Genomic DNA, 6,449 nt, shown 5'->3' on the forward strand with positions numbered 1-6,449 from the left:
GACGTCAACTCTATGAAGTCCTTGCATGGGCTTTAGATCTTAAGGAGAACTTCAACATATGCAGCACCTAACGCTTGCTCACGATGAGCTTATCCCCACGTCCACATGCGCCACGAGCAAGGCATCTGATGAGACACGTGTTGTCTGGGAAACATTGTGGGAGTGTCCTGCCCCTCCCAAGGCACGTATATTTGTGTGGCATCTCGTCACTAACTCAAGGGCTATGATATAAAATAAAGTTAAAAGAAACATCATGGTATCTCATGAATGTGTTGGGAGGAATGCAAATGACACATTCCATGTATTTTGCGGTTTTACAATGGCGCATGGGCTTTGGCATGTGCTGAACGAGCACCTGAGAATGCCAAGGCCAGAGGAGATCAAGAACATGAGGCATGAGTGGCTCATGCACCTACTACACCATTGAACCGACGATTACCGACTAGTTGTCCTGATGACGTTGTGGCGGACTTGGCACCTACGCAACGAGGTGACTCATGACAAACTAGTGCCATCAATCATTGCTTCGAGAATTTTCTTGAACATGTTACATCGACTCCTTGTCATGCATCAAGCAACACCCTAAAGTCGACATGAAGAAGGGGAATATTGTCTTATACCATGAGCAAGACCCGCGCAAACGTGCGACCAGGGCCCCGGTTGCGCCCTGTGCTAAACCTCTAGTGCGTTGGAGCTGTCCTCCATTGGGTTGGAACAAGCTCAACATCGATGATTCCTTGAGAGAGCGGGATGAAATGGGAAGTGCGGGCATGATCTTGAGAGACCAAGTGGGCAACATCGTCTTTGCATGCTGCCATTTCATGTCAATCTGCTCGAGCATCCTGGATGCCGAGATTGGTGCATGCGTGCACGGACGAAGCCAAAAAAATGTATGAGGGCCTATTGTTGTTGAATGTCGTGGAGGACCAGTGTCATTAGAATACAATACCCCACCCTTCTATAGATGAGGAGGCCTACTACTCGCACTGCAGTTTGGCTCCAGCATGGACCAGACAAGATTGGCAAGTTGTGCAAGACGGTTGTACTAAAACTCCTTAATCAATGAAAGCTGTCATTCACAAAAAAGGAAAAATACAATATCACTGTCAATTGGTGTTGGGCACCCCTTCAAGTTTAGGTATATGAACAATCACATCTAAGAAGTAGACTTCCATACAATTTGTGTCGTAATCACACACGACGACGAGGGTCGGTCCTCGAATTTCACGCGTGAACCGAAGCCCGCACAGGTACAATAGCTCTATTTAGCGGTATTTTATAATTTAGTCTTTTTTTTTGCAAGAATAAGAGAAGTTTTATTAAACTTCAACGGGATTACAATCGGCTAATGCAAGATCGACAATAAAGCCTGGTCCCTAATGCAACCAACAAGCGGTGCTTTGGGCCGTACGAGCATAACTAGTCAGTCAGTGTCCAACCCTATTCTAAACTCTTGCTATTATCATAGGTTTAAACTCCCTACTCAGGAAGAAATTCTTAATTTCTTTGACTAAATTACCAAAAGGAGACTTAATGAGCGACGTGTCCGTCAAAGATGATCGAGCTATCATAGAATTAGACTGTATAAGTATAGGCAGAGATGACCATTGGAGAGCTCGATTCAAATCTTGCAAGATTGCTTGAATTTCCGCTTCTAGGGCATCGTTGCGGTAGAAGAGGACTTGACATGCCGCGGATACAATTTCTCCTTTGTCGTTCCTTAGGATCATCCCTGCTCCTGTCGAGCCATCTTCAGCTTGAAACGAGCCGTCAAACGACAGAGCCAGGCAGCCATCAGGAGGTGTTGTCTGGGGCGCGGGGGGGGGGGGTACCGGCAATGACGACCTAGTCAGTTGTATTGGTCCCCTATTAGCGACGGTGGACATTATCCTAGCATTCGATAAAACTAATGCAATGATTTTCACTAAAAGAAAAAGGTGGCAGTGGAATGATGTGTGCAGTTGACTTTGTGGAGTGGATATAGGGAGGTGCTAAAGATGTGTGCGCGCATGCATGCTGGCTCCAGAAAGTGGAGGGGCAAAATATGCAGGGGCATTGACTAACAACCAGCACACTCTCTCAAAAAAGAAAAAGAAAAACATGAAGCCATGATGATACACCGTCCAATATCTACAAAGAATGCGATCTAATTAAGTTATCTTAGCAGCCAGTTGGCATGCACAAACGAAAAGCAAGCTGACAAGCAAGACCCAACATGCGTACATCACCTCACTCACCGTGTAACAGAAAAAGGTTCCACTGTTAGTATTGCGAATTTGTTTGGTGAGTTGACATTAGTCAGAAGTCACATGCATATTGTACTGACGCCACAAGTCTAGCTAAGGTTGTTTATTACTTTGTGCTGCTTAGAGCATCTACGGTCGGACTTGACAAATCTGGTCCTCAAACACACGTGGACGCAATCAGGCGCATCCGTGGACACTGACCTGTCACGCCTCATATTTTCTTCTCCACATACAACTTTCTCACATTTATCCCTTAAATTCATACAAAATCATGCAGAATATATAGCTACGTACTACGTTCTATACTACTCAAATTCTGTCGTTGTCGGAGATGGCCTGAGTCGCCTGTGTTGGAGCCGGAGGCGCCTGCGCCGGAGCCTGCGCCGCCTCCATCTGTTGCCGACGGCGACGCCTAGCTCCGCAGCCGACTCCGAGCGGATGGAGTTCAGGATGGCGTGCTGCTCCGGCCACACATCCACGTCCTCCTCCATCGCCGGCGCCTCCTCCTCCCCCACATCCAGCGGCGGCGCCTCCTCCGCCGGCTCCGGCTCCTCCTCCTCTTCCTCCTCCGTCGGCACCTCCTCCTCCACCTCCTCGAAATCCTCCTCTAGTTCCATAGGTAGCCCCGCTTCCCTACGGATCCGGACCTGCTCAAGGAGGAAGAGACGGTGCTGGATCGTGTAGTAGCGGCGGCGTGGGGGCATGGATAACGGGCTTGAGTGGCGGCGGAGGGAGGGAAGAGGCGGATGTGCTAGGGCTGGGGCGGCCGGCCGGCTTAAATAGCCGGCTACGGCCTCGAGCGGGTTGCCGGAGCGGTGCCACGCGGCGACGGTCGAGGCGCCCGTCGGACCGTCGGGTTTCCCGGCGAGTCCGCGTGGGGCCACACCATCAGGCCGACATGGCGGGCATTCCCGGGCGCGTCTAGATTCCCCCATATCCGCCTCATATTTGGGCTGGATATGGGGTGCCGGTCAGTCCGGGCGTTTGAGTCTAGTTTGATAGGCTCGCTTGGGTCAAAATTTTATGACCGGTGAGTGACCGGGCGTTTGAGACGGGTTTAAGGGGTCCCGTTGTAGATTCTCTTACTCCGTCGCTTTAGGTAACGTTACAAATTTGCCTGCCCATTGTCCAAGTAGTAGGAGTGATCATTTGTGGTGCTTGTGCATGCTGCGTAGGTTTTCCATCAACACCATGACTTGTACTTGACTGATAAAGTCCCCATCAACATATGCGCACTACCTTGCCACATGCCTAGGCATATATACTTGCCTGGGATTATTAAACGGCATGAGTCAAATCTACATGGTGTATGTTGTTATCAATACTACTACTACTATACTTACCTTAAGCCATTGGAGTAGTACTGTCTTGTTTTCCAATTCATTCATCGTTTTTATATTGAACCCAACACCGTAGAACAATTGTTCTATGGTAAATAAATTAAAAATAAATATAGTACAATCCCCAGGGGGTAGAAGTTTGGCTAAAGAATTAGCCAATGCCTGCTCTAGGTATGGAGTTCATGATTACAAATTATGGTCTATCTACTGAGAGAATCTAAGTTCAAAATTTTGCTTGATCTTGTGTCTGAGAAGCTTTATATCTTGCTTAAGGTGAAATCTCCAAGATTGTACAAACTGCTGGATTGCCCTGAATACCTTTCCATTTCTCTGAATCCATATGTTCCAGCAACCCAGAATGATGATCTCTGATGCAAACTGCTTTGGCAGGTGGCTTATACCCAGGGTGGTGTCCTCATAAACTGATGTGCCTCTCTGCCTATTGGGGATCAAGGTGTTCCAACATTCTTGTGCAAAGTTACAGTCCCACAGTAAGCACATGGTGGTCTCTTCTGCCTGTTGGTTACAGTTTGGGCAAAAGATGCCATCAAGTTGCATGCCTTTTCTGAGTAAGAGAGCCCTGGTGTTGATTCTGCAATGTGCAACTAGCCAGAAGAAGATTATATGTTTAAGCCTACTGGAGCTACTCCAAATGATGTTAAAAAAGGGATGTTCTTCTTTGTAATCCATCATCTGATTGTAAATATGAATTGTTGTGGGCTTACCTACAGCCCCAATAATACCCCAGTTATCTTTTTTGTGTGGGTGAAGGATGGGAGCAAGATCTTATAACTGGTTCAATTGCTCATAGGCTTCAATGGATAAGGGCAGATGAAAGTGCTCAGTCCAATCATGTTCATGAAAGAAATCCTGCAATGTTAGCTCCTCATTAACTGCAAAGGAGTGAAGATGTGGAAGTGTAATTTGCAGAGCCTGATCATGCCATTTGTCCTTCCAGAACAGCACAGTTTGTCCAGAGCCTATTTTGCATTTGCTAATTTGCTTAAACCTGTCTAAGAGTGCAATATGTGCTTTCCACTAGAATGACTCTTCAACTTTTCCTCTTGGTGCTTCTGTATGATAATATTTCTCCCAGACAAGATTGATCCAAGGTATATCTTCTTTGTTGAGGAACTTGATGAGATTTTTCATAAGTAGGGCCTTATTGTGAAGAGCAATATTTAGTATACCAAGAACTCCCTGCTTTTTTGGTTGACATACTTTGGACCAAGCAATCAGAGTTGTCCCTCTGTCCTCCATGCCAAATTTCCTCCATAGAAAGTTCCTCAAGTATTTGTTGATTTGCTCAATAACTCCCATGGGAAGTGCCAAAGTACACATAAAGAAGATTGGTAAAGCTGCAAATACAGATTTGATAAGAAAAAATCTTCCATCATAAGATAGCATGGTAGAGCAACCAGTTAGCCTTCTCTCAATTCTTTGCATCATTGGGTTGAAATCTTCAATTGTTGGCTTTGTTGTGCCCGGGGGAGGCCCAAATAGGTGAAGGGGAAATGTCCTTGTTGGCATCCCATGATATTGAGCAAGTTGTTGATCTAGGGTTCAGTCACATTAATTGGCACCATGAAGGATTTCTCATAGTTAACTTTGAGCCCAGTAAAGGCAGTACAGTGCAAAATGAGGTTCTTCACTTGAAACACTTGTCTGGCATCAGCAGGTAGTACTAAGATGGTGTCATCAGCATATTGGATAACAGGAAAATCTGGGCAAGCTTGACGGTTAATAGGTGCATGAATCAAATTCTGATGCATTGCCTCATTAAGAATTGACTGAAGAAGATCAGCTACAAGAACAAAAAGTAGAGGAGACACAGGGTCTCCTTGCCTGACTCCTTTTTTGCAATGAAAGAACTTTCCTGGTACACCATTTAGCAGAACCGAAGATGTTCCTGAGGACAGCAGCATTGTGATCCAATTTAACCATCTATCTCCAAAACCTCTTGCTCTCAATATTACTACAATTGCTTTATGATTGAGCAGATCAAAAGCCTTTTCAAAGTCCAATTTTAGCAAAACAATTCGTTGCTTAGACTTTTTTGGCATTGATGCAAGTATTCAAAAGCCCACCCAAGACAATCATGAATTGTTCTGCTCTTAATGAACTCATATTGGTTGGTATGCACAATATTTAGAATAACTGTCTGTAGCTTGTTTGCCAAAAGCTTAGTTATAATCTTGATTGTGCAGTTGAGCAGAGAAATTGGTCTGAAATCATATGCTCTGACTGGATTGTCCTTCTTTGGTATTAAAGTGATGAAGGAAGAATTAATACTTTGAAGAGATATAGCTCCATGATAAAAGTCATCAATCAGCTTGTAAAAATCTTCAACAATTATGTTCCAACAAGCTTTAATGAAATCTCCATTGAATCCATCTAGTCCTGGTGCTTTATCTGAAGGGAGGTGTTTAATGACAGAATCAATCTCTTGTTTTGAGCATCTAGATCCTGCAAACCCTCCATTCTAGTGATGAGGCTGATCAGATTTAGAGGATCTGCAATATTACCAGTCTGACCCAGTCTCTCTTTAAAAGAAGCCCAAAGAATAGCAACCTTTGCATGATGTTCTGAGTGCTCAATCCCCTGATCATTTTGCAAAGATTGCATGAAGTTGTGTCTATATTTAATAGTGGCCTTTGCCTGAAAGAACTTAGAGTTTTCATCACCAAATTTAACCCATCTAATTCTTGCTCTTTGTCTCCAATATATCCTCTGAAAAGATAGAAGCTTCAACAAATGTTCCTTGAGCATTTTCCTTCCATTGTGTTCACTATCAGTGAGCACTCTATATTCCTCAAAAGAGTCCCACATCAAAATCACATTATTGGTAGCCTGCATGCTGCCA

Source organism: Aegilops tauschii, chromosome 5 (genome assembly GCF_002575655.3).
Source record: "Aegilops tauschii subsp. strangulata cultivar AL8/78 chromosome 5, Aet v6.0, whole genome shotgun sequence".
Classification (NCBI taxonomy): Eukaryota; Viridiplantae; Streptophyta; class Magnoliopsida; order Poales; family Poaceae; genus Aegilops; species Aegilops tauschii.